Raw genomic sequence first — 27157 nt, 5'->3', positions numbered from 1 at the left:
AACCTGATCTGAGCCAAAAGGCCGAGAAGCGATAACCCGAGCGGCCCTTGCCTTGCCCGAGCCTGTCCCATACTGCTGTTCACCCCTTGCAGCGATTGATTCAGCCTACTCCTAGGCAATTCCATGGGGCCCTGCAGGCTCACACACATTTACAGCTACTAAGCGGGAGGGAGGTGAATAAAGGCCGGAGAGGAAGCTACACAGGATTTGCTTCTTTTGCTTGCACCACAATGCAGTGCTGAAAGAGGAGGAATCTACATAAAAACGCCTTCCTGGCAACGCCCAAATGCCCTCCTGCCATGCAGATAAACACTGGCAGCGGCAGCAAGTGCATGCCCACAGCCACCCCTTGTTCCTTCACACCTTGTATCAGCTTTAATCCAGTCCAGTGCTGCCTGCTGAGCAGCACTGACCAACACTGCCTGGGCCCAGGCTTTTATCTATCTCTGAGGCCCCATTATGATGTCAGAAAGCTGGCTCTGGAATCCTGAGGGCTCCACTATGACACGTGCAAAGTTCCGTCTGAACTTTATATAAGACGGTGAGGCTCAGTCAGTCACTCAGTGTTGCCTGAGAGGGCAACACTGCAACAGCCGGCCGCCAGGCTGTCTTTTTTTTGCACATTTATTTGCCTCCAGGAGGCCACAAGAGGGAGACAAGGGACTGCAAAATGGAAAATAAGCATCCACCAACTTTACAGACAACTTCTCCTTGCTCCTACAACCTCCATCCTTGCACAGTTTGTTATTCTTCCAGGTAACAAAGTAACAAATCCAAATTGCTGCTCTCTTTGTAGGCAAGCAAGGGTTTGTTGCAACTGCAATTCTTACTTCTTCTTGAAATGTAGGGACGACAGTACATTCCATCACATCCATCTAGTGTACACAGGTAGGTCCATTGTGGCGGGTAGGCGGCTGGCTGCTTTAATGGCTGTTTGCTGTTCCCCTACTCCACTCCACTCCACTATTTGACTGTGGTGCTGCATCAATCAGTGGCTGGCTCAGGTGCAGCTCTTTAACTTACCTAGGAGGGAGGGCGGAGAGAAGACAAGGAAGGTGAATGAGCTGTTCCAATGTGAAATGCCGGAAACACAGAAACACAGAAGACACACACACACACACACACACACACAACAAGAGGTGGCAATGTATTCATTAATTGCATTTAATAAATGAGCTCATTATCACACATGACTGTACAAATGCATTGTCCAACAGGTGTTGAAATAATGGGATTAAAAGGGGAGATCCCATCAGAAAGACAAAAACAATAGCAAACACAAATAGCACTTTTGGAATCTGATTTTAGTCAACACATAAGGGAAGGGTGCACCGGTCCTGGAAATACTGCAATACCAGGTCAATGCGTGGAGTGGACAGAGCAAGCTCTATTTCCATCTCCCTGTTCTAAAAATCCATTTAATATATGGTCCCCAGATAGGGGACGTATCAGATATTAAACTGATAAGAACAGATACTACACTTGATCTTAGCCAAAAGGCCGAGAAGCGATAACCCGAGCGGCCCTTGCCTTGCCCGAGCCTGTCCCATACTGCTGTTCACCCCTTGCAGCGATTGATTCAGCCTACTCCTAGGCAATTCCATGGGGCCCTGCAGGCTCACACACATTTACAGCTACTAAGCGGGAGGGAGGTGAATAAAGGCCGGAGAGGAAGCTACACAGGATTTGCTTCTTTTGCTTGCACCACAATGCAGTGCTGAAAGAGGAGGAATCTACATAAAAACGCCTTCCTGGCAACGCCCAAATGCCCTCCTGCCATGCAGATAAACACTGGCAGCGGCAGCAAGTGCATGCCCACAGCCACCCCTTGTTCCTTCACACCTTGTATCAGCTTTAATCCAGTCCAGTGCTGCCTGCTGAGCAGCACTGACCAACACTGCCTGGGCCCAGGCTTTTATCTATCTCTGAGGCCCCATTATGATGTCAGAAAGCTGGCTCTGGAATCCTGAGGGCTCCACTATGACACGTGCAAAGTTCCGTCTGAACTTTATATAAGACGGTGAGGCTCAGTCAGTCACTCAGTGTTGCCTGAGAGGGCAACACTGCAACAGCCGGCCGCCAGGCTGTCTTTTTTTTGCACATTTATTTGCCTCCAGGAGGCCACAAGAGGGAGACAAGGGACTGCAAAATGGAAAATAAGCATCCACCAACTTTACAGACAACTTCTCCTTGCTCCTACAACCTCCATCCTTGCACAGTTTGTTATTCTTCCAGGTAACAAAGTAACAAATCCAAATTGCTGCTCTCTTTGTAGGCAAGCAAGGGTTTGTTGCAACTGCAATTCTTACTTCTTCTTGAAATGTAGGGACGACAGTACATTCCATCACATCCATCTAGTGTACACAGGTAGGTCCATTGTGGCGGGTAGGCGGCTGGCTGCTTTAATGGCTGTTTGCTGTTCCCCTACTCCACTCCACTCCACTATTTGACTGTGGTGCTGCATCAATCAGTGGCTGGCTCAGGTGCAGCTCTTTAACTTACCTAGGAGGGAGGGCGGAGAGAAGACAAGGAAGGTGAATGAGCTGTTCCAATGTGAAATGCCGGAAACACAGAAACACAGAAGACACACACACACACACACACACACACAACAAGAGGTGGCAATGTATTCATTAATTGCATTTAATAAATGAGCTCATTATCACACATGACTGTACAAATGCATTGTCCAACAGGTGTTGAAATAATGGGATTAAAAGGGGAGATCCCATCAGAAAGACAAAAACAATAGCAAACACAAATAGCACTTTTGGAATCTGATTTTAGTCAACACATAAGGGAAGGGTGCACCGGTCCTGGAAATACTGCAATACCAGGTCAATGCGTGGAGTGGACAGAGCAAGCTCTATTTCCATCTCCCTGTTCTAAAAATCCATTTAATATATGGTCCCCAGATAGGGGACGTATCAGATATTAAACTGATAAGAACAGATTTTTTTTTTTTTTTTTTTTTTTATACCATTCAGTTCAACTTAAAGCAACAGTACAACGCAAGAACCATTTTGCATCTTTAAGGCATAAGTTGCCTTAGTCATACATCATCATGGTAATACTTTATTCCGATCAAAAAGAAACATAATAAAACAAGGGACAACATTTGAAACAGAGATAGAAAACAACAATTAACTGTATTTCACTAACCTTCTCCATTTCTTAAATTTCCAAACTCCCTCTGCGTCTATGCCACCACCACACTGACTATCCCAGCGATAAACCACATATAATCTAGACAATATCATCCTCACACAATCATTAATTGGTACCCACTTATGCTTGAAAATACCTAAATTGCGCACATCCCACAAGCTCTCCATTATACACACCATAATCAACCATAATATCCTATCACTTGCCCTATTACATGCACCTATAGCGAACATTGCGACCTTCCAATCCATAAAACTTACCCCAGCCAATTCCTTACACAAACCACCCATTCTTCTCCAAACCTCATAAGCATAATCACAGTCCCAAAAGAGATGTCTTACAGTCTCACACGAACCACACCCAACTCTTGGACAAACCTCAAATCTAACTAACATCCTCCTCCTCTGCACATCTCTAACAGGCAAAATATCATGCATCGCCATCCACACTATGTCTTTTTGCCTATTTGACATACCTGTCACACTTAACTTCTTCCAAACATTCACAACATCCTGTCCTCTCAAACCCACAATATTACAGACAACCTCATTCACACACAACCTTTTTGACACAGCCTTCTTATTCTTAAACTCACCCATTGGAACTGCAATCAAATCATGCTTCCTAATAAATTTTTCAATCAGAATATACCATACAGGACATACATACGCAACAGGCACAGTAGCATCTCTCTTAACCCAATCTAACCCATAAAGCATCCAACCCGCCATATACCTAACCATATACGCGCTCTTACTTCCTTTTCCCAAAAGAACCACCACCATTTTAATATAATTAAGCCCAAGAAAAACCTCAACATGTGGAAAACCCAAACCCCCATTCTCACAAGACTTATACACAAATTCACGCTTCAGTTTCTCCATTCGGCTTCCCCAAAAAAAAGTAAAAACCATTTTCTCTAACTTCTTAATCTTCCTACTGGCGGTTGGAAAAACACAAGCCACAAAGACCAGAATTGGCAGAATAACCGATTTTATTATTAATACCTTCCCCGATAGGGTCAGGTCCCTAAGCCTCCAAAAATTTAACTTCCTCTCAATTCTCAAGCCGCATTCATCCCAACTCTCATTCCCTCTTAAATCATCATTAAACTGAATCCCCAACACTTTCACTGCACCCACTTCATTTCGCACCCCTCCCATTCTTACTCCCCTGTCCCCAAAACACTTGAATACACACTTACCCCAATTCACTTTAAAAGCAGATGCACCACAGAAGAAATCCAACCATAATTTAACTCTATTCAGCCCAGCCATACAATCACTCACAACCACCACATCATCCATATAACCCAAAATTTTAACACATTTACCCCCACTCCCTGGGATCAGAAAACCTCTCATTACCTTATCTCTTCTTACTAAACACATCAGAACTTCAATTACACAAATAAACAAAACAGGGGACATAGGGCACCCCTGTCTAACCCCAGATTCTACACATACTTTTGAACTTAAATTACCATTCACCAAAACTTCACTTGACACATCCCTGTACAAACACTTCACACCTTCCAAAAACCTAGTGGAGAAACCCATCCTAGCAAGTACCGCAAACATAAACCCGTGCGACACCCTATCGAAAGCCTTTTCAAAATCCAATGCAAGCATCATACACTTCTGTTTCCTACTCATACAGTCACCAATCAAATCTCTCAACAAAACCAAATTATCAGTCATACTTCTACCTGGCACAGCACACACTTGCTCCTCCCCTACAATTTTACCTACCACCTCACGCATACGATTAGCCAAGATTTTACTAAAACATTTATAATCTGCATTCAATAATGAAATTGGCCTCCAATTACCCAAACACTTCTTGTCTCCTTTCTTGTAGATCAAAACAATCACACCTTCTTTCATAGACTCACACAAAACCCCTTTATCCCATATATTCTTACACACTTCCAGCAAGTCTACCCCAATTACCTCCCACATCTTTACGTAGAATTCCACCGGAATACCATCTTTACCAGGAGTTTTATTTTTCCCCGCACTCATTATCACATTCTTCACTTCTTCAAGAGTTATCTCTTCATTCAACCCCACGCAGTCATCCTCACCAAGGACACTTTCCAAACCACCCAAAACCTCATTCATCAAACCATTATCAATCCATTTTTTCCCATACAACTCTGAATAGTATGATTCCACCACTTTTACCACATCTACACCCTCCATACACTCACCTTTCTCATTAACAACTTCATTCATATCTTCTTTCTTACCACACATTTTTTTGAAAAAAAATCTTGTACATTTTTCATTTTTATCTAGATATTCCACTTTTGATCTAAAAATGATTTCTTTACCTTTTCTTTCCAAAACCTGCTTTAACTCCTTTCTGGCCTCTTCCAACAAATCACTCATATCAATCCCATTTTCACCCATCTTACGTAACCATTCTATCCTAACATTCAGATCTTTATACTGATTACGTAGTCTAGTAGCTTGTTTATGTCCCCATCTTACAAAAAAATTTTTAATCTGCACTTTCACCCAATCCCACCACTTAAGCACATCTTTAAAACTATTTTTCTCCCTTTTCCACACAGCATACTTACACTTAAACTCATCCATCACTTCCACATCCTCTAATAATCTACTATTCAACTTCCATACACCCCTCCCAAAACTAAATTTACAATTACCTTCCATCCATACTTGCAAACATACATGATCCGAAAATGGTACCTCACTTTGAACAAAAGTCTTACAAACTAGATTCTTGGATACACATATACGGTCAATCCTAGACTCAACCCCTCCTCTGTCTGATTTATACGTTGGTGGTGGTGGCTTACCCAAATGCATTTCTGCCGTATCTAGAAAAGAAAAGTCAGACATTAATTGATTTAACTTTTTCCCGGTCACATCCAGGCCCTCTCCATCAAAGGAGCAATTGAAATCTCCTACAAAAATTGTAGGTATCCTCCCAGGTAGGAAAATGCTCAGCTTTTCTAACAAAGCCAGCCTACTCGCCCTGTCTGTAGGGCAATACGTATTTATCACCCTGACCCTAAATCCCCTACAACACACTACTGCAATCAAACATCGACCTATTTCAACCACTGTGTAACTCTCCAAGTTTATACCCTTATTCCCCAGTAGTATCCCTACACCATCATTTTTATTAAACGAAGACCCTGACCAAACACATTGCCCATAGGGCCAATCCCCCTCCCCCGGTGGTTCAGATATGCCACATTCCTGCAGGCAAGAAATTTCTGCTCCAAGATTCCTGACATGATCCAAAACTAAAGCACGTCTAGACTTAGATGCTATTTGTCTGACATTTATGGATATGACATTAAATGTAGTTTTGGAGCCCATATCTTGATCTTTTTACGAACGTAACCACCGATACCCCACTGTCTGATCAGCCTACGCCTCCTGGAGGCTGGCAACCGGACACGAAGACAGCTTTTTCTGCGTCCTCCCCTAAAAAAGGAAAATCCTCAGAGAAATGAGAGATAGGGTAAATTCCCCTGTCTGGGCTGGCTCCATCCTCACTCAAGGGTGACAGCATAGTACGTAGTCTTTTGGAAGACGACCCTTCTCCCTCCTCCTCAGCAGATCTCACAAGAGAAGATGGAAAGTCTCCTTGGCCACCTCCGCCATCTTGTTCTATGTAAATTCCTTCCCAGGACAAGACCGGAGTCCTGGAGAGAGAAGCATCTATCTCACCATCCCCCCTCAAACCAGTCAAGTCATCAGAGGGGTGAGGCAGGTCTCCTTCCAACAAAGCCACTTCCATTTCTTCAGCCACCGTTTTGCTAGCATGAGTTAGCTCAGTGAGAGATTCAGCAGGCTCCCCAGGAGGTGATGGCCCAGCAGGCCCTCTGGGAGGCGTCGGCTCAGCAGGCTCCTTAGGCGTCGGCTCCTGAATTCCCTGGACAACAGAGCTTAGAACCACATTAGATGTACTGCCACTGGCTTCACCTGCTACTACCTCCGCCATAGTCCTCACCCTCTTATTTTTTGCACGCATTGGGCAGTTTTTAAATGCATGTCCCACTGTACTACACATGTTGCACACAATAGGATTCTTACAGTCTTTAGCCAGATGACCATCCTGGTTGCATTTGTTGCATGTAACCCCTTCCTGTGTGCAGTCTTCATAAGTATGCCCATACGTTTTACACTTCCTGCAAAACACAGGAGGCTGGGGGAAAAATAAATAACCTTTATCACGGCCAATTGCAAAATTTCTGGGAGGGTATTTAACCCCCAATGGTCCTGCAGGGTCCTCTTCAAAGCGCACAAAAAACTTATGTTTTCCAGTCCATATAGACTCAGTGTTTAGAACCTGGTGGGAATAACTTGCATAGGAGCAGTACTTCCTTAGAAAAGAAAGAATGTCCTCCACCAACACATGAGGATTGTACATAAGCACAACCAATGGCACATCATTGTTATACAGCACAGTGAAGACAAGTCCATCCAGCTCAGTATTTTGCAGGTTTGCCTTGATTGTCGCATACAAATTGTAACAAGCATTGAGACTGTTGAGAACAAGAGTAAAACGGTTACCTCTAGGGTCCTGAAGGCATAGAATGTCGCTCCTGCTGACATTGAGGGTCTTGAAGAGGATGTCTTGCACCAGATGCTTCAATGAAAACAGATCTCTTTTATCCAAGGGTACGTCGATACCGAAAGCGTTCTTGATCCGGGTTTCCCCGATCCCAGCGTAGCGGAGCCTAGCTCCCATGATCGCTCTACTAATGATCACTCAGCCTACCCCCTAATAGCAGCAGATGGCTTAAGCCACCGAGGTGGCGATGCCAAAAGGCCAAGGGCATGACATGCTGATCACCTAATGACACGAGATCTTAGCCAAAAGGCCGAGAAGCGATAACCCGAGCGGCCCTTGCCTTGCCCGAGCCTGTCCCATACTGCTGTTCACCCCTTGCAGCGATTGATTCAGCCTACTCCTAGGCAATTCCATGGGGCCCTGCAGGCTCACACACATTTACAGCTACTAAGCGGGAGGGAGGTGAATAAAGGCCGGAGAGGAAGCTACACAGGATTTGCTTCTTTTGCTTGCACCACAATGCAGTGCTGAAAGAGGAGGAATCTACATAAAAACGCCTTCCTGGCAACGCCCAAATGCCCTCCTGCCATGCAGATAAACACTGGCAGCGGCAGCAAGTGCATGCCCACAGCCACCCCTTGTTCCTTCACACCTTGTATCAGCTTTAATCCAGTCCAGTGCTGCCTGCTGAGCAGCACTGACCAACACTGCCTGGGCCCAGGCTTTTATCTATCTCTGAGGCCCCATTATGATGTCAGAAAGCTGGCTCTGGAATCCTGAGGGCTCCACTATGACACGTGCAAAGTTCCGTCTGAACTTTATATAAGACGGTGAGGCTCAGTCAGTCACTCAGTGTTGCCTGAGAGGGCAACACTGCAACAGCCGGCCGCCAGGCTGTCTTTTTTTTGCACATTTATTTGCCTCCAGGAGGCCACAAGAGGGAGACAAGGGACTGCAAAATGGAAAATAAGCATCCACCAACTTTACAGACAACTTCTCCTTGCTCCTACAACCTCCATCCTTGCACAGTTTGTTATTCTTCCAGGTAACAAAGTAACAAATCCAAATTGCTGCTCTCTTTGTAGGCAAGCAAGGGTTTGTTGCAACTGCAATTCTTACTTCTTCTTGAAATGTAGGGACGACAGTACATTCCATCACATCCATCTAGTGTACACAGGTAGGTCCATTGTGGCGGGTAGGCGGCTGGCTGCTTTAATGGCTGTTTGCTGTTCCCCTACTCCACTCCACTCCACTATTTGACTGTGGTGCTGCATCAATCAGTGGCTGGCTCAGGTGCAGCTCTTTAACTTACCTAGGAGGGAGGGCGGAGAGAAGACAAGGAAGGTGAATGAGCTGTTCCAATGTGAAATGCCGGAAACACAGAAACACAGAAGACACACACACACACACACACACACACACACAACAAGAGGTGGCAATGTATTCATTAATTGCATTTAATAAATGAGCTCATTATCACACATGACTGTACAAATGCATTGTCCAACAGGTGTTGAAATAATGGGATTAAAAGGGGAGATCCCATCAGAAAGACAAAAACAATAGCAAACACAAATAGCACTTTTGGAATCTGATTTTAGTCAACACATAAGGGAAGGGTGCACCGGTCCTGGAAATACTGCAATACCAGGTCAATGCGTGGAGTGGACAGAGCAAGCTCTATTTCCATCTCCCTGTTCTAAAAATCCATTTAATATATGGTCCCCAGATAGGGGACGTATCAGATATTAAACTGATAAGAACAGATTTTTGATTGAAAAATGCTTTATTGACAATCAATCGTCATCATACAAACATTACTGCGACACAGCGCAAGCCATGAAGCAGCAAATAATAAATAATAACAGTCGTCAAACATAACATGACAGTATAATACACAGTACAGGCTAGCCTATGCTATACATTACACCACATGCTACACTAACATTCTTGCATTCACTAAAGCCAAACAACAAAGCATTACAGACAAGTGATGGGATAGGGGAGTGGGTAGGAGGGGGTAGGGAAGGGGGAAATCACAGGCCCGAAGCTTTATTGAAAGACAACACACAAGAAGGGAGAGTGGGGGGAAGGGGAGTATCAGTCCTCTTCCTCATCGACGTCCGGGCTGTCCCAGGTGGAATAGTCTCTGAGCAGGCTGTGGATCAGCCTGCGGCAGTCCTGGACGGACACACTCTCTCTCCGCAAAATCAGACGGTTTCTGGCAAACCATATAGCGTCCTTAAAGCAGTTCATAAGGCGCCAGGCTTCCTGGATTGCTCCATCCGTGGTATTCCCAGGAAATAGTCCATAAAGTACCGAGCGGTACGACAGTCTGTTCCTGGGTACTGAGTCCTTGAGTTCATGTTCCAAGGCTTTCAACAGACCCTGTGCAAAGGGGCACTGCCAGAAAATGTGCAAAGATGTTTCCTCCGTGAAGGGGCACCTGGGGCAGTACCGGGTCTTGCACAGGTTGCGGGCATGCATGAATGACCTAAGAGGCAGTCCTCCCTGGATGGCCATCCATGAAATGTCCTTGTGCCCGTTGGTCAACCTGCCAGATGACACGTTAGTCCAAACAGTCTCCAACGTGTCGGCATGAAGCCCTGGAACAAACTCCAGTGAGTCCTTTGCTCTGATGTGCTTGTGGATCGTCTTAGGTTTCCACAAGTCGGGCTTAAGACCCTCCAGTTGATGCTCCCTCACAAACCGGACAACATCTCCGTAGAACCAGGGAGCGTGCCAGTTGTAAGGGAAGGAGCTGTCCCACTTGTCCCAGCCAAAACCTCGCCAGAGGGGAAGGAGGAAGTAGCGGGACATGGCCTTGCCCGCAGAGCCGTTTGCTGTCCTCAGAGTCCTACGAACACAGTCACATGCAAAAGCGATCCGCAGCAGAGTGGGAATGTCGGGTATACCCTTCCCACCTTTGCGGGGCTCCTTGTACATAACAGTCCGCTTTACTCTGTCCATTTTCGAGCCCCAGATGAAGCGAAACACAGTCCTGGTAATGGCCCTCGAGACCGTTGCAAGAGGGGGCCATGCCTGTGCAGTGTATTGTAGCACAGGCAAGACTTCGTTACGCAGGACCATTGCTTTGCCCTCAATAGTGAGTTGTCTGAGGCTCCACAGTCCGATCCTTTGGTTGACTTTGGCCAAGCGTTCTTCCCACGACTTTAGGGCTGCACCTTCCTTACCGAACCAGACTCCCAGAATTTTGATGAAGTCCGGCTTGATAGTAAAAGGGAAGGAGGCAGGAGAAGGCAGGTACCACTTTCCGAAGAGCATGGCTTCCGACTTCCCGCAGTTGACTTTTGCCCCTGAAGCGCGTCCGAACTCCTCGCAGGTCTGGACGAGTGCAGTCACCGAACTCTGGTCAGTGCAGAAGACGGTCACGTCGTCCATGTACAGCGAGCATTTGACCTCGAAGTGTCCTGGACCTGGTGCGGTGATCCCTCTGATCTCTCCATTCTGCCGGATAGCCTCTGCGAAGAGCTCTATAACACAAACAAAAAGGAGAGGTGAAAGAGGACAGCCTTGTCTAACCCCAGACGATACAGGAAAGGGGTCAGTCTTCCAGCCGTTCACCAGCACCGAGCTGTAAATGTCGCAATACATCAGGTTAACATACAAACAGAACAACCTGCCAAGCCGCAGCCTACGCAGAGCCTTACCCATGAATTCGTGAGAGACCCGGTCAAAAGCCTTCTCCTGATCCAGACTGACCAGGGCCGCGTGTGTACGGCGGCTTTGCATGTAATGCACCGTGTCCCTCACCAGGGCAAGACTGTCGGCCACCCTACGGCCAGGAATGCCGCAGGTTTGGTCCGATCCGATGATCCGTCCGATGACAACCTTCAGTCTGTTGGTCAATACTTTGGCGAGGATCTTGTAGTCCACGTTCAGGAGAGAGATGGGACGCCAGTTTTTCAGGTCACATCTCTCCCCCTTCCGCTTATACAAGATCGTGATCATGCCTTCTCTCAAGGACGGTGGCATTCTACCCTCCACCACCATCTCCTCATAGAGCTCCAGCAGGTCCGGACAGATCAAGTCCCCCAGCGCTACATAGAGCTCTGCTGGGAGACCATCACTGCCCGGGGTCCTGCCGGGTCTGAAGGATTTAGCGGCAGAGAGCAGTTCCTCCACCGTCAGGGGTACGTCCATAGCCTCCGTACCTGCAGGATCAAGATGATTAGTGATACCTGACAGGAATTTATCGGCGGCTTCGGGGTCAGTGGTTTTCCGGGAGTAGAGGCTTCGGTAGTAGTCTGTGACGACTCCCATCACCTCCTTCTTCCCAGAATGCATGTTTCCGGTCTCATCTCGGAGTTCCTTCAGGGGCGTGTGGCCGGCATGGAGTTTCCTGAAAAAGAACGAGTTACATTTCTCACCCTTCTCCAGGTTCTCCACCTTGGAACGAAAGACAATTCGCTTGGATTCCTCCTCAAAGTGCCCTTTCAGGCCCTTTTTGGCTTCCTCCAGCTCCTTCCTGACGTCCCAGCCACATTGAAGGAGGTCTTGCAGGGATCGCAGCTGACGCTGCATCTCTCTGAAGTCTCTCTTCCTCTCACACGCCTGTTGGCGACTTTTTGCCTGAAAGAAACAACGAAATTCAACTTTAACATATTCCCACCAGTCACAGGTTTTGTCAAAGAAAACTTTATCATTCCTCCAAACAATATAGGCGTCTCTAAGTTCCGCCAGTACCTCCTCTCTTTCCAGCAGGGCACAATTCAGCTTCCAGGAGCCAGGGCCGGGAGGAAAACCGTGGCCGATGGCACCCTGGAAGAGAATGGCCCTGTGGTCAGAGAAGAAGCAGGGGACCATGGAGTGCCCATGCTGCTTGACTGCCCGGGAGGTGAACACAAAGTCAATCCGAGAACGAAGTGAGCCATCGGGTCGGCTCCATGAATAGTTCACAGAGCCGATCCCCATGGAGCCCACAACGTCCTGCAAGGATGCTTCGGTTACCATCTCGATAAGCAGTTTGGAACTGACATCCAGCTTGATTGAAGTGCCGGAACTTCGTCCATCCTCTTCGATGGGGCAGTTGAAGTCCCCGGCCATCACCACTGCCCTAGTGGTGGCGAGCCGGGTCCGCAGGGTCTGGAATAGTTCCAGGCGCTCAGCCTTCATAGGGGGGGCGTACACGTTGATGAGCCTAATCGGCTCTCCTGCCCAGGAACCGTCTACGACCAACAAGCGGCCGCAGGCGAGCTCCTGGACAGAGTCAACAGTAAATACGCCTCCCCTAATCAGGATGGCAACCCCTGCAGACTTACAGTCGCCCCCACCAGACCAGTAGGACGGGCCATGGGTCCACTGCCTGGCCAGATGATGGTATGACCTGGAAGAGGGGAGAGTACATTCCTGCAGCATAAATACATCACTCGACTGCTTGGAAAGAAAAGTTAGCACCATCTGACATCTAGTCCTATCTCTAACACTCCTCACATTGAGGCTAAAGATGTTAAGTTTAGCAGCCATGGGGGAGAATAAAGAAGGTTAGTGCAAACGATACACCTTAGTTACCAGTCCGGTCGGGCGGATCCTCCTCGCCTGGCGGGTCCGAAAGATCCAGCAGGCCCTCTGACAGAAATTGTTCCAGGATTGTAGCCACCTGGATGTCTGTTGTGAAGTCGATGACCTCAGGTTCAGACACGAGTTCCTCCACCATCTGCTCCATTTCCTCCTGCTGCGCAAGGGAGTCTTCGCAGATTTCCACGACTTGTCGCTTTGAGGACTCAGCCGCTGGGCTGTCCCTCACCTTTCTCTTCCTCTGGATGGCACCTGAGGAGACAAGAGGGGGAAAATCCTCCAGGGAGAGGACTCCAGCAGCTGGAGGGGAAGATGTTAGTGCTGCTGGAGCTGGGGAGAAGGGAGGCTGGGTTGGGAGAGGTGCAGGTGACAGGACCACTGAGATGGGTGGGTAGGAGAAGGTGAGAGCCTCAGTGGGGGTGACAGGGGTTGGGGACGGGGGGGTGGGGAGGGCCGGGCGAGGGAGGGTGGGAAGGGTAGGGCGAGGGAGGGCCGGGAGGCGGGGGGGAGGGACTGTCGTCTTCTTACCATCCTTCTTATTCCCGGTCTTCTGCGCCGCTGGAGCTCTGGTTGGGGCGGGGTTCCCTCTGGCCGGAGCTTTCGCCGCTACAGTTGCCCAGGATCGATCCCTCTTCGGGCAGTCCTTGTAAGAGTGGGCTGCTTGTCCGCAGAGGTTGCACATTGTCCGTTTCGGGCAGTCTTTGGTCTCGTGTCCTGTTACCCGGCAGTTCTTGCAGGCGTCCTCCTTGCAGTCCTTCACCGAATGACCCTTCTTGCTGCATCTCCTGCAGATCTGCGGCATGTCCGGGTAGTAGATGAGGCCGTAGGAGTTGCCCAGCGAGAATGACTGGGGCAGGTGCTGGAGGCCGTCTTCCGCGTTCGAATCCTTGTTCAGTCGGACGATTACCGACCACTTGCCAGTCCAGAAGCCGAGTCCGTTCAGGATGTGGGTGGGTTCCCTCACCACTGTGCAGAACCGCTTCAGGAGCGTGGTGATGTCTTTGCCGGGGGTGTGTGGGTTCCGCATTGAGACCGTCACCCGCCTTTCCTCTCTTTGGACAGGGCAGTTGCCCACAAAGCGAGAGAAAGGGGATTCAGGCCTCGCCGCTTTCACCATCTCCCAGTACCTTCTGCAGATGTTGATCGAAGCAAAGGTCACGAAGAACATCCCGGTCATGAAGGCCTGGATGCTGATGGTCTCCGGCTTAGCGAAGCCCTGGTCCAGGAGCATCTTCTGGCAGAACACTTCTTCCGTCATGTCCGGCACTCTCCCGTCCACCTCCTTCAGCTTCAGGGCCACCGTCTGCTTCATCCAGGGCTCCAGGGTTGGAGCAGCCTGGTTCGGCTTCCTGGTGGCCTGTTGGCTTGAGGAGGCTTCAGGAGGAGATGTCCTGGCCTGGGTCGGCTCACCTGGTCCATCAGCCTTCTTCTTCTGGGTGGCAGGGTTGCTGGTTGAGGCCATGGCTTCTTCCAGCTGTTCCTGTCGCTTGGGGAGGATCTTCGATAGCTCTTTCCCGAAGGGGGCGGAGCTATGCAAATCTTCTCCTTGCTGGCCGAGGTTCTTCCACGAAATTTCTTCCGCAGCGGTTCCTCGTCGAGCTTCTTCTTCTGCGGCCGAGCTTCTTCGAAGATCCCCTTCAGCAGCGGCTCTTCTCCGAAGTTCTCCTTCTTCTTCCCGGCAGCGATCTCCCGGAGCTTCTTCCCCGATGGCGGCTTCTCCCTTCTGGATCGTCGTCTTCGCTGGTTCTTCTCCGCAGTTCGTCGCCGGCTTCGTCTGGAACGCTCTTGGATCGCTAAGCTAGTGTTTATAGCCCCCAGTGGTTCTCCGAGCTATCTATCCTTACAAGGACTGATAAGAACAGATAAGGTTTCAACAAAGTTTTTTATTGGCAAAAATAATATATTTTACAGACTTTTTTTAAAATTGAAACCACAAGATAAAATCAACAGCATAATACATGAATATTCATACATTTAAATGAATACAAAAGTAATAATAATAAGACCAGTAATACAGATGTTATAATAAAAGTACAGAACAATAGCAGGATAAAATTTATACAGGGCATAAAAGACATAAAAGAATAAAACCATTTTTATTTACAATGTTATGGTATTCCACATTTGCAAACACCACATGGATGTTGCTTCTTTTACCCCTAGCTGCTTTTTGTCCCTAAGATAATAAATATACATTTCACTTAGGGCATATTTCACACAATTTTTAACGTCAATAAAATCATGTTTAAAAAGCAGAATGTTCCTAACCTTCCAGATGGCATTCTTAAAACAGTTTAAAATGATCCAACAGACCATTTGCTGTTTAAAACTTGGGCAGTTAAAAAGACCATAAAACACGTATTCAAATTTAAGATCTTTAAGACCGCAGGCCCATTTCAGCAATGGGCCTACCTTCCTCCAAACCTCCTGTGCATATGGGCAGTTCCAAAACAGGTGCATTACCGTCTCGTCGTCACCACACCTGTCTCTCGGGCACTTGGCTCTCGCCACCAGTCCTCGCCTATGCTGGAATTCACGAGTAGGGAGGCACTGGTGAACGATTGCCCAGGCAAGGTCCTTGTGCACATTTGCCATAAATTTCCCGAAAACGTTCCGCCACACCACCTTGGACCTTGCCTGTGAGAAATTTGAAACTGCCAGTGTATCCTCCTGCCGCCTACAGGAGAGTGACACTTTTTCCTGGTCCCCCAATATGTCAGGCTCCAATTCTTGGAGACCTAGGAGCCTGACAGTTTTTTCGAGCACCGCATATTGTTTTGGGGGACACAGAAGCACAGGAGAATTCAAAGGGACACGAAACCATCGTTTAAAAATCATGCCCGTAGCGTACTTTAAAAAGTAGCTAAAAATACCATCAGAATTATACATTTTAAAACAGAAGCAAAAGTATTTAATGTAAAAGAAGTTAAAAAGGTTAGGAACATCTCTCCCGCCATTGTCCTTACATCTGTACATAAAATCACGTTTTAGTTTTTCCATTTTGGAACCCCATAAAAACATAAAACAGATCCTGGTCACTTTTTTAATATATAAAATTGTTGGAGGGAAAACCATAGCTACATAAAGCATTATGGGTAATAAAACAGATTTAATTATTAAAACTTTTCCCTCCATGGTGAGATTTCTCAAATTCCACATTAAAACCTTTTTTTCCATTTTGGCAATTACTGAATCCCAATTGGGTCTCCCATCGTTTTCTTGATTAAAAACAATTCCTAAAATTTTTATCTGATCCTGCTGCATGTTAACTCCTGGTGTCACAGAGGAATCCCATACACCAGTATAAAAACAGTCACACTTATCAACGTTTAATTTAAAACTAGAGGCTTCACAAAAAAAGCCGGTGTTCCTCAATGCCCGTCTCATAGAAGCGGCGTCTGGGCATAGGACGGTGGCGTCATCCATATAGCCTAGGATTTTTATCTGGTTCCCCCTTCCTCCAGGTATGGGCACGCCTCTGATGACTTTATCATCTCTTATTAGGGTGAACAGAGGTTCTATGGCACAAATAAAAAGGAGCGGAGACAACGGGCACCCCTGTTTCACCCCTGATAAAAGAGGAACACCTTTAGTTAAAAATCCGTTGATAGAAATTTGGCTAAAACAGGATCGATATAAAAGCTTAATACGTGTTAAAATAATTTCAGGAACAGCCATCTTTTTAAGAACCATAAAAAGATATTCATGGGAGACCCGGTCAAAAGCCTTCTCGAAATCTAAGGATAAAATAGCAAGGCTTTGACCCCTTTCTTTAAAATACCAAATGATGTCACGTAAAATATTCAGGGACTCAGTAATTGACCTCCCAGGTACCCCACATACCTGGTTTGGATGGATTAATTTATGAATAAAAGGTTTAAAACGGATTGTTATTAGTTTAGCTAAAATTTTACAATCAACGTTTAAAAGAGTAATAGGGCGCCAGTTTTTTAACTGGTCCCTCTCACCTTTTTTAAAAATTAAGGACACAATCCCCCTCCTCCAGGAAGGGGGCAGCTCTTCAGTAATAAAAACTTCCTTATACAATAAAAACATGTCATTCTTTAAAATTTCCCAAAAAGCATGATAAAATTCGATGGGCAGACCATCTTCCCCAGGAGCTTTCCCATTAGAAAAACTTTTAAAAGCAAATAAAAGTTCCTCCAAGGTAATATTACGGGATAAAACTTCCTGGTCTAAAATATCTAGCTTGGCATCAAGGGAATTAAGAACATGTTCTAAAAAGGAAGGATCAATATTTTTCTTGTTAAAAAGAGATTGGTAGAAATTAAAAGCAGAATTTAAAATGCCGACCATAGTGGTTTCTCCTTCAAGGTTTAAAATGACATCTCGTTTATCCATTACCTTTTTGAAGAAGAACCGGGAACACTTCTCGCCATCCTCGAGGTGCTTTACATGTGAATTAAAAATTATTTGTTTCCCTTTCTCTTCTATGGCATGTTTTATTTCAGCTTTAAGATTTAAGATATCATCATCAACATCCATACCAATCTCCTTCAATTTAAAAAGTACATGTAAACGTTTATTAAGAACATAAAACCATTGTTTTTTCTCTTTTGCTTTCTTCTTACCTGCTCGAATAAAAAAAGCTCTGATTTTGGGTTTAATGCCCTCCCACCAGTGTAGCATAGGCTGACTGGGCGCTCTATGGGACTGCCAACACTGGTAGGTCCGCACAAACTCCTCTTTAATGATGGGGTCCTCCAGGAGTGTGGTGTTTAGTCTCCAGGGACCCCTACAAGCTTTTTGCTCTCCCTCTAGCTCCAGGTGCACTGAAAGGAGCTTGTGATCAGATAAAATATTTGTTAAAAGCAAACATTTTTTGGGAATAAAACTATTAGAAGTGAAAATAAAATCAATTCTGGAGCTCACTCTTCCATTGGACCAGGTGGGGCCTGGGTCCGCAGGCAAGAGTTCCCTCCAGCAATCTTTCAATTTAAAATCACCAATAAAATTCTTGAGCAGGTAAGAAGTACGGTCAATTTTTCGATTAAAATCCCCACCCTGCCGGTGTTCTCCATCTCGCACACAGTTAAAATCACCACCCACCAGCAGGGGGGTAGACCCAACACAAAACAATGGTAAAATCTCTAATAGTTCTGCCCTCTCCTGTTTGGTAGGAGGGGCATAAACGTTTAAAACACGAATTAAAATTCCATTAAAAAGCAAATGTATTAAAATAGCTCTGCCGGGCATGATTTCAGTCACTGTTTGGATGGAGATAAAACGACCTCGGCAGAGCAATCCAACCCCCGCAGAGCGACAGTCATTTCCACCAGACCAGACTGAGGGGCCTAGTTTCCAGTCCATCTTTAAATCTTGATATTCCAAGTCATTAGGGATTCCACATTCTTGAAGCAGGCAAAGGTCAAAGTCCACAGTCTCTAAAAATGAAAATAAAGCAGTCCTGCGGACAGGGCTCTTTAGGGACCTCACATTTAGTGAGGCGACTTTGATAGGAACCAACATAGTCTTAGTTGAGGTCAGGGTCCGAACCAGAAGAGTCGTACTCGGAGATCAGCTGCGAGTCTGGACCCCCTTTTTGAGGGGTCAATAAATCTTGGATGTTGGTAGGGTCAGAGCCAGATACGTGGGCGGCTCCAACCCCCACACTGCTCTCATCCGAACTCCGATAGGCAGCTTTCCTCCGAACTCCGGACTCCTCTTCCTCTCGCTGTCTCTTTGCAGAATGGCTCCTATCCATCTCCTCGAAGTCGCTCTCACCCATCTCTGGCCCCTGGCTGAAGATATCGCTGATGTCCTTCCTGGGCAGCTGCACAGGGGCCTGTGAGGTCCCATCACTCTTGGCAACCTTTGCCTGCTTACGGGGAGCCTTCATCGCAAGCCCCTCCACAACCGCAGTGGAGGAACTTTGCTCCGACCCCCCCGTTGACCGGAAATGGTCAAAACGAGGCTCCAATCCAGCATATTTTAGGGTTTTCTTAATGGAGCCCTCGTCTGACACAGAGTGTCTCCGCTCCATGCCCACACTCTTGGGACAGGCGTCAGGTCCTACTGCAGAACCTACGGAGCCACGACGCCTGTCGCTAACCACTGCCTCAACAGGGTCCACTGCAGGCGGAGCAGAGGACCTGTTTGCAGAGGTGCCGGTCAACTTATGTCCAGCAGAGTCAGAATTCCTCCTGCTCTGCCTGGACCCGGTGGAATCCCTATGGCCGTCCCTCGAGGCTGACATCGGTGGGCCCCCCGATGGAGCTGTGAAGGACTTTGGCCTGGACCCCTCAGTCGTCAATGCTCGTTTTGGGGCATTACCAGCGGCGTCTGCACATGTTGCAAACTGCCGCTCTGGCCCTGGTCTGGGTGGCCCAGATTTCGCTCTGCGGGGGCAATCTTTAAAAGCATGCCCAGTCATGCCGCACAGATTGCACAACACCTCGGAACTGCATTTTGCCGCTACGTGTCCAACCTGGCCACACCTGTTACACTGCACCACATGGGGCCGGTCACAATGTTCTCTGGTGTGGCCATATCTCAAGCAGTTCCGGCAGGCTATTGGCATCTGGGGGTAAAATAGGAATCCTCGATTCTTCCCAATGGCAAAGTTCTGGGGTGGGTGATGTAAGCCTCCAATGCCATTGGGATCCTGGCGGAACTTCACCCAATATTTTCTTTTGCCATTCCAGAAGCTCTGGGTGTTCAAGATTTTATGTGAGAAGCGGACCTCCCTGCAGTAACGACTGAGGAAGGTTTCAATGTCACACTCTGAGACAAATGGACTGAACATGCACATCACGAGCGGGACTTCTTCCTCCCCGTAGAGGAATAAAAAGTTCAGTCCATTTAGCCGCTCCTCACTCTGGTCCGCATCAGACAATCTTTTGTGCATGTTGTCGCAACATGCCGCGGCCGTAAAGGATACGGTGTACCGACCGCGGCTTTCCTGGTCGTTGAGACACAGGATGTCCGCCCGCTTGAGCCCCAGGAAGTCCAGCAGAATCACCTCCACAATGAAGCGAAGGTTCTTCCGCTGGCGATGGCCTTCTTCCACCTCGATGCGGACGGACTGGCGCAACCGGGTGTCCCCGGATGCAAATCCAAATGTAAATGGCATTTTCAGTGCCTGGGGGCTAAGCCTGTCCCTTATAGCAGCAAGGGCTCAGATTCCACAATTAAGTGGAACCCTCCCCCAAGGCCAAGGATTAGGGTACCCCAGACACCTACGAAGCCCGATAAACGCCCTCGGAACGCTCTTAGAAAAACGCCTCAAGGCCGGTTGACCTCTTGGGTAAGGCGCGATCGCAACTCGTTGTCCGGGGGCTAAGCCCACTCCCCAAATAGCAGCAAGGGGGTGAAGTCTCTCTGTGAAAAGAGACGATCCCCCAAGGCCAAGGAGCAGGGTACCCCGGACACCTCCCAACAAAACCAGATGCAGAAATACTACACCTGATCTTGCCAAAAGGCCGAGAAGCGATAACCCGAGCGGCCCTTGCCTTGCCCGAGCCTGTCCCATACTGCTGTTCACCCCTTGCAGCGATTGATTCAGCCTACTCCTAGGCAATTCCATGGGGCCCTGCAGGCTCACACACATTTACAGCTACTAAGCGGGAGGGAGGTGAATAAAGGCCGGAGAGGAAGCTACACAGGATTTGCTTCTTTTGCTTGCACCACAATGCAGTGCTGAAAGAGGAGGAATCTACATAAAAACGCCTTCCTGGCAACGCCCAAATGCCCTCCTGCCATGCAGATAAACACTGGCAGCGGCAGCAAGTGCATGCCCACAGCCACCCCTTGTTCCTTCACACCTTGTATCAGCTTTAATCCAGTCCAGTGCTGCCTGCTGAGCAGCACTGACCAACACTGCCTGGGCCCAGGCTTTTATCTATCTCTGAGGCCCCATTATGATGTCAGAAAGCTGGCTCTGGAATCCTGAGGGCTCCACTATGACACGTGCAAAGTTCCGTCTGAACTTTATATAAGACGGTGAGGCTCAGTCAGTCACTCAGTGTTGCCTGAGAGGGCAACACTGCAACAGCCGGCCGCCAGGCTGTCTTTTTTTTGCACATTTATTTGCCTCCAGGAGGCCACAAGAGGGAGACAAGGGACTGCAAAATGGAAAATAAGCATCCACCAACTTTACAGACAACTTCTCCTTGCTCCTACAACCTCCATCCTTGCACAGTTTGTTATTCTTCCAGGTAACAAAGTAACAAATCCAAATTGCTGCTCTCTTTGTAGGCAAGCAAGGGTTTGTTGCAACTGCAATTCTTACTTCTTCTTGAAATGTAGGGACGACAGTACATTCCATCACATCCATCTAGTGTACACAGGTAGGTCCATTGTGGCGGGTAGGCGGCTGGCTGCTTTAATGGCTGTTTGCTGTTCCCCTACTCCACTCCACTCCACTATTTGACTGTGGTGCTGCATCAATCAGTGGCTGGCTCAGGTGCAGCTCTTTAACTTACCTAGGAGGGAGGGCGGAGAGAAGACAAGGAAGGTGAATGAGCTGTTCCAATGTGAAATGCCGGAAACACAGAAACACAGAAGACACACACACACACACACACACACACAACAAGAGGTGGCAATGTATTCATTAATTGCATTTAATAAATGAGCTCATTATCACACATGACTGTACAAATGCATTGTCCAACAGGTGTTGAAATAATGGGATTAAAAGGGGAGATCCCATCAGAAAGACAAAAACAATAGCAAACACAAATAGCACTTTTGGAATCTGATTTTAGTCAACACATAAGGGAAGGGTGCACCGGTCCTGGAAATACTGCAATACCAGGTCAATGCGTGGAGTGGACAGAGCAAGCTCTATTTCCATCTCCCTGTTCTAAAAATCCATTTAATATATGGTCCCCAGATAGGGGACGTATCAGATATTAAACTGATAAGAACAGATAAGGTTTCAACAAAGTTTTTTATTGGCAAAAATAATATATTTTACAGACTTTTTTTTAAAATTGAAACCACAAGATAAAATCAACAGCATAATACATGAATATTCATACATTTAAATGAATACAAAAGTAATAATAATAAGACCATTAATACAGATGTTATAATAAAAGTACAGAACAATAGCAGGATAAAATTTATACAGGGCATAAAAGACATAAAAGAATAAAACCATTTTTATTTACAATGTTATGGTATTCCACATTTGCAAACACCACATGGATGTTGCTTCTTTTACCCCTAGCTGCTTTTTGTCCCTAAGATAATAAATATACATTTCACTTAGGGCATATTTCACACAATTTTTAACGTCAATAAAATCATGTTTAAAAAGCAGAATGTTCCTAACCTTCCAAATGGCATTCTTAAAACAGTTTAAAATGATCCAACAGACCATTTGCTGTTTAAAACTTGGGCAGTTAAAAAGACCATAAAACACGTATTCAAATTTAAGATCTTTAAGACCGCAGGCCCATTTCAGCAATGGGCCTACCTTCCTCCAAACCTCCTGTGCATATGGGCAGTTCCAAAACAGGTGCATTATCGTCTCGTCGTCACCACACCTGTCTCTCGGGCACTTGGCTCTCGCCACCAGTCCTCGCCTATGCTGGAATTCACGAGTAGGGAGGCACTGGTGAACGATTGCCCAGGCAAGGTCCTTGTGCACATTTGCCATAAATTTCCCGAAAACGTTCCGCCACACCACCTTGGACCTTGCCTGTGAAAAATTTGAAACTGCCAGTGTATCCTCCTGCCGCCTACAGGAGAGTGACACTTTTTTCTGGTCCCCCAATATGTCAGGCTCCAATTCTTGGAGACCTAGGAGCCTGACAGTTTTTTCGAGCACCGCATATTGTTTTGGGGGACACAGAAGCACAGGAGAATTCAAAGGGACACGAAACCATCGTTTAAAAATCATGCCCGTAGCGTACTTTAAAAAGTAGCTAAAAATACCATCAGAATTATACATTTTAAAACAGAAGCAAAAGTATTTAATGTAAAAGAAGTTAAAAAGGTTAGGAACATCTCTCCCGCCATTGTCCTTACATCTGTACATAAAATCACGTTTTAGTTTTTCCATTTTGGAACCCCATAAAAACATAAAACAGATCCTGGTCACTTTTTTAATATATAAAATTGTTGGAGGGAAAACCATAGCTACATAAAGCATTATGGGTAATAAAACAGATTTAATTATTAAAACTTTTCCCTCCATGGTGAGATTTCTCAAATTCCACATTAAAACCTTTTTTTCCATTTTGGCAATTACTGAATCCCAATTGGGTCTCCCATCGTTTTCTTGATTAAAAACAATTCCTAAAATTTTTATCTGATCCTGCTGCATGTTAACTCCTGGTGTCACAGAGGAATCCCATACACCAGTATAAAAACAGTCACACTTATCAACGTTTAATTTAAAACCAGAGGCTTCACAAAAAAAGCCGGTGTTCCTCAATGCCCGTCTCATAGAAGCGGCGTCTGGGCATAGGACGGTGGCGTCATCCATATAGCCTAGGATTTTTACCTGGTTCCCCCTTCCTCCAGGTATGGGCACGCCTCTGATGACTTTATCATCTCTTATTAGGGTGAACAGAGGTTCTATGGCACAAATAAAAAGGAGCGGAGACAACGGGCACCCCTGTTTCACCCCTGATAAAAGAGGAACACCTTTAGTTAAAAATCCGTTGATAGAAATTTGGCTAAAACAGGATCGATATAAAAGCTTAATACGTGTTAAAATAATTTCAGGAACAGCCATCTTTTTAAGAACCATAAAAAGATATTCATGGGAGACCCGGTCAAAAGCCTTCTCGAAATCTAAGGATAAAATAGCAAGGCTTTGACCCCTTTCTTTAAAATACCAAATGATGTCACGTAAAATATTCAGGGACTCAGTAATTGACCTCCCAGGTACCCCACATACCTGGTTTGGATGGATTAATTTATGAATAAAAGGTTTAAAACGGATTGTTATTAGTTTAGCTAAAATTTTACAATCAACGTTTAAAAGAGTAATAGGGCGCCAGTTTTTTAACTGGTCCCTCTCACCTTTTTTAAAAATTAAGGACACAATCCCCCTCCTCCAGGAAGGGGGCAGCTCTTCAGTAATAAAAACTTCCTTATACAATAAAAACATGTCATTCTTTAAAATTTCCCAAAAAGCATGATAAAATTCGATGGGCAGACCATCTTCCCCAGGAGCTTTCCCATTAGAAAAACTTTTAAAAGCAAATAAAAGTTCCTCCAAGGTAATATTACGGGATAAAACTTCCTGGTCTAAAATATCTAGCTTGGCATCAAGGGAATTAAGAACATGTTCTAAAAAGGAAGGATCAATATTTTTCTTGTTAAAAAGAGATTGGTAGAAATTAAAAGCAGAATTTAAAATGCCGACCATAGTGGTTTCTCCTTCAAGGTTTAAAATGACATCTCGTTTATCCATTACCTTTTTGAAGAAGAACCGGGAACACTTCTCGCCATCCTCGAGGTGCTTTACATGTGAATTAAAAATTATTTGTTTCCCTTTCTCTTCTATGGCATATTTTATTTCAGCTTTAAGATTTAAGATATCATCATCAACATCCATACCAATCTCCTTCAATTTAAAAAGTACATGTAAACGTTTATTAAGAACATAAAACCATTGTTTTTTCTCTTTTGCTTTCTTCTTACCTGCTCGAATAAAAAAAGCTCTGATTTTGGGTTTAATGCCCTCCCACCAGTGTAGCATAGGCTGACTGGGCGCTCTATGGGACTGCCAACACTGGTAGGTCCGCACAAACTCCTCTTTAATGATGGGGTCCTCCAGGAGTGTGGTGTTTAGTCTCCAGGGACCCCTACAAGCTTTTTGCTCTCCCTCTAGCTCCAGGTGCACTGAAAGGAGCTTGTGATCAGATAAAATATTTGTTAAAAGCAAACATTTTTTGGGAATAAAACTATTAGAAGTGAAAATAAAATCAATTCTGGAGCTCACTCTTCCATTGGACCAGGTGGGGCCTGGGTCCGCAGGCAAGAGTTCCCTCCAGCAATCTTTCAATTTAAAATCACCAATAAAATTCTTGAGCAGGTAAGAAGTACGGTCAATTTTTCGATTAAAATCCCCACCCTGGCGGTGTTCTCCATCTCGCACACAGTTAAAATCACCACCCACCAGCAGGGGGGTAGACCCAACACAAAACAATGGTAAAATCTCTAATAGTTCTGCCCTCTCCTGTTTGGTAGGAGGGGCATAAACGTTTAAAACACGAATTAAAGTTCCATTAAAAAGCAAATGTATTAAAATAGCTCTGCCGGGCATGATTTCAGTCACTGTTTGGATGGAGATAAAACGACCTCGGCAGAGCAATCCAACCCCCGCAGAGCGACAGTCATTTCCACCAGACCAGACTGAGGGGCCTAGTTTCCAGTCCATCTTTAAATCTTGATATTCCAAGTCATTAGGGATTCCACATTCTTGAAGCAGGCAAAGGTCAAAGTCCACAGTCTCTAAAAATGAAAATAAAGCAGTCCTGCGGACAGGGCTCTTTAGGGACCTCACATTTAGTGAGGCGACTTTGATAGGAACCAACATAGTCTTAGTTGAGGTCAGGGTCCGAACCAGAAGAGTCGTACTCGGAGATCAGCTGCGAGTCTGGACCCCCTTTTTGAGGGGTCAATAAATCTTGGATGTTGGTAGGGTCAGAGCCAGATACGTGGGCGGCTCCAACCCCCACACTGCTCTCATCCGAACTCCGATAGGCAGCTTTCCTCCGAACTCCGGACTCCTCTTCCTCTCGCTGTCTCTTTGCAGAATGGCTCCTATCCATCTCCTCGAAGTCGCTCTCACCCATCTCTGGCCCCTGGCTGAAGATATCGCTGATGTCCTTCCTGGGCAGCTGCACAGGGGCCTGTGAGGTCCCATCGCTCTTGGCAACCTTTGCCTGCTTACGGGGAGCCTTCATCGCAAGCCCCTCCACAACCGCAGTGGAGGAACTTTGCTCCGACCCCCCCGTTGACCGGAAATGGTCAAAACGAGGCTCCAATCCAGCATATTTTAGGGTTTTCTTAATGGAGCCCTCGTCTGACACAGAGTGTCTCCGCTCCATGCCCACACTCTTGGGACAGGCGTCAGGTCCTACTGCAGAACCTACGGAGCCACGACGCCTGTCGCTAACCACTGCCTCAACAGGGTCCACTGCAGGCGGAGCAGAGGACCTGTTTGCAGAGGTGCCGGTCAACTTATGTCCAGCAGAGTCAGAATTCCTCCTGCTCTGCCTGGACCCGGTGGAATCCCTATGGCCGTCCCTCGAGGCTGACATCGGTGGGCCCCCCGATGGAGCTGTGAAGGACTTTGGCCTGGACCCCTCAGTCGTCAATGCTCGTTTTGGGGCATTACCAGCGGCGTCTGCACATGTTGCAAACTGCCGCTCTGGCCCTCTTTTTTTTTTTAAAAGAGAGAGGCCCCGCATAACCATTCCCTGACCCTCCAAACCATAGGCCTAGAGGATCAAGGATCGATGGTCCCCCCTCGCCGAAGCTTAGGGAGACCCAAACACACTCCTAGGCTTCTACCTGGGCTGCCACCCCAGTGTCCACCTAGGAGCCTGCATCCTAGTTGCACCTCCCCTCCGAAGAAGGGAGGCCGGGTTGCAGGGGAAAAAGGAACCAGAAGGCCACACATTTTCCCCCTAGACCTCAGGAGGGTCCCAAAAGGGCACCGCATCCCAAAATCCTTGTGACAAACGTGACAAACACACAGTGAAAAACAAAATTAAATAAGTGGATGTGCGCTGTGATACAGCCTGGACATCCGCCAGGTATATAAAAATTCCTCATCTCCCAGCCAGAAGGCCGGGAGAATAAAGGTGTGTGCTTAAAAGTGTGAAAGAAGAGTGCGTGCAAGTGTGCCTTCACTCAGTGGGATCCCACCCCCAGTGAGTTAGGGCACCCCAGGGTCACCAGC

The 27157-nt window shown here is 46.7% G+C and overlaps 2 non-coding genes and 2 pseudogenes across 2 annotated transcripts; all 4 read right to left on the bottom strand.

Moving 5' to 3' along the window:
- Nucleotides 1-1321: 1321 nt before the first annotated feature.
- Nucleotides 1322-1512, bottom strand: LOC142689299 (U2 spliceosomal RNA). Its single transcript, XR_012858203.1, has one exon. It is a non-coding gene; the product is annotated as a U2 spliceosomal RNA (small nuclear RNA).
- A 1288-nt stretch (nt 1513-2800) lies between these two features.
- Nucleotides 2801-3003, bottom strand: LOC142689168 (U2 spliceosomal RNA; annotated as a pseudogene).
- Nucleotides 3004-9339: 6336 nt separating this feature from the next.
- Nucleotides 9340-9513, bottom strand: LOC142689103 (U2 spliceosomal RNA; annotated as a pseudogene).
- Nucleotides 9514-22005: 12492 nt separating this feature from the next.
- On the bottom strand, nt 22006-22197 carry LOC142689127 (U2 spliceosomal RNA). Its single transcript, XR_012858134.1, has one exon. It is a non-coding gene; the product is annotated as a U2 spliceosomal RNA (small nuclear RNA).
- Nucleotides 22198-27157: the final 4960 nt, after the last annotated feature.

This window comes from Rhinoderma darwinii (genome assembly GCF_050947455.1).
Source record: "Rhinoderma darwinii isolate aRhiDar2 chromosome 5 unlocalized genomic scaffold, aRhiDar2.hap1 SUPER_5_unloc_28, whole genome shotgun sequence".
NCBI lineage: Eukaryota > Metazoa > Chordata > Amphibia > Anura > Rhinodermatidae > Rhinoderma > Rhinoderma darwinii.
Note: the sequence above shows the minus strand (reverse complement) of the source record. Positions and strands in the feature narration are given on the sequence as shown.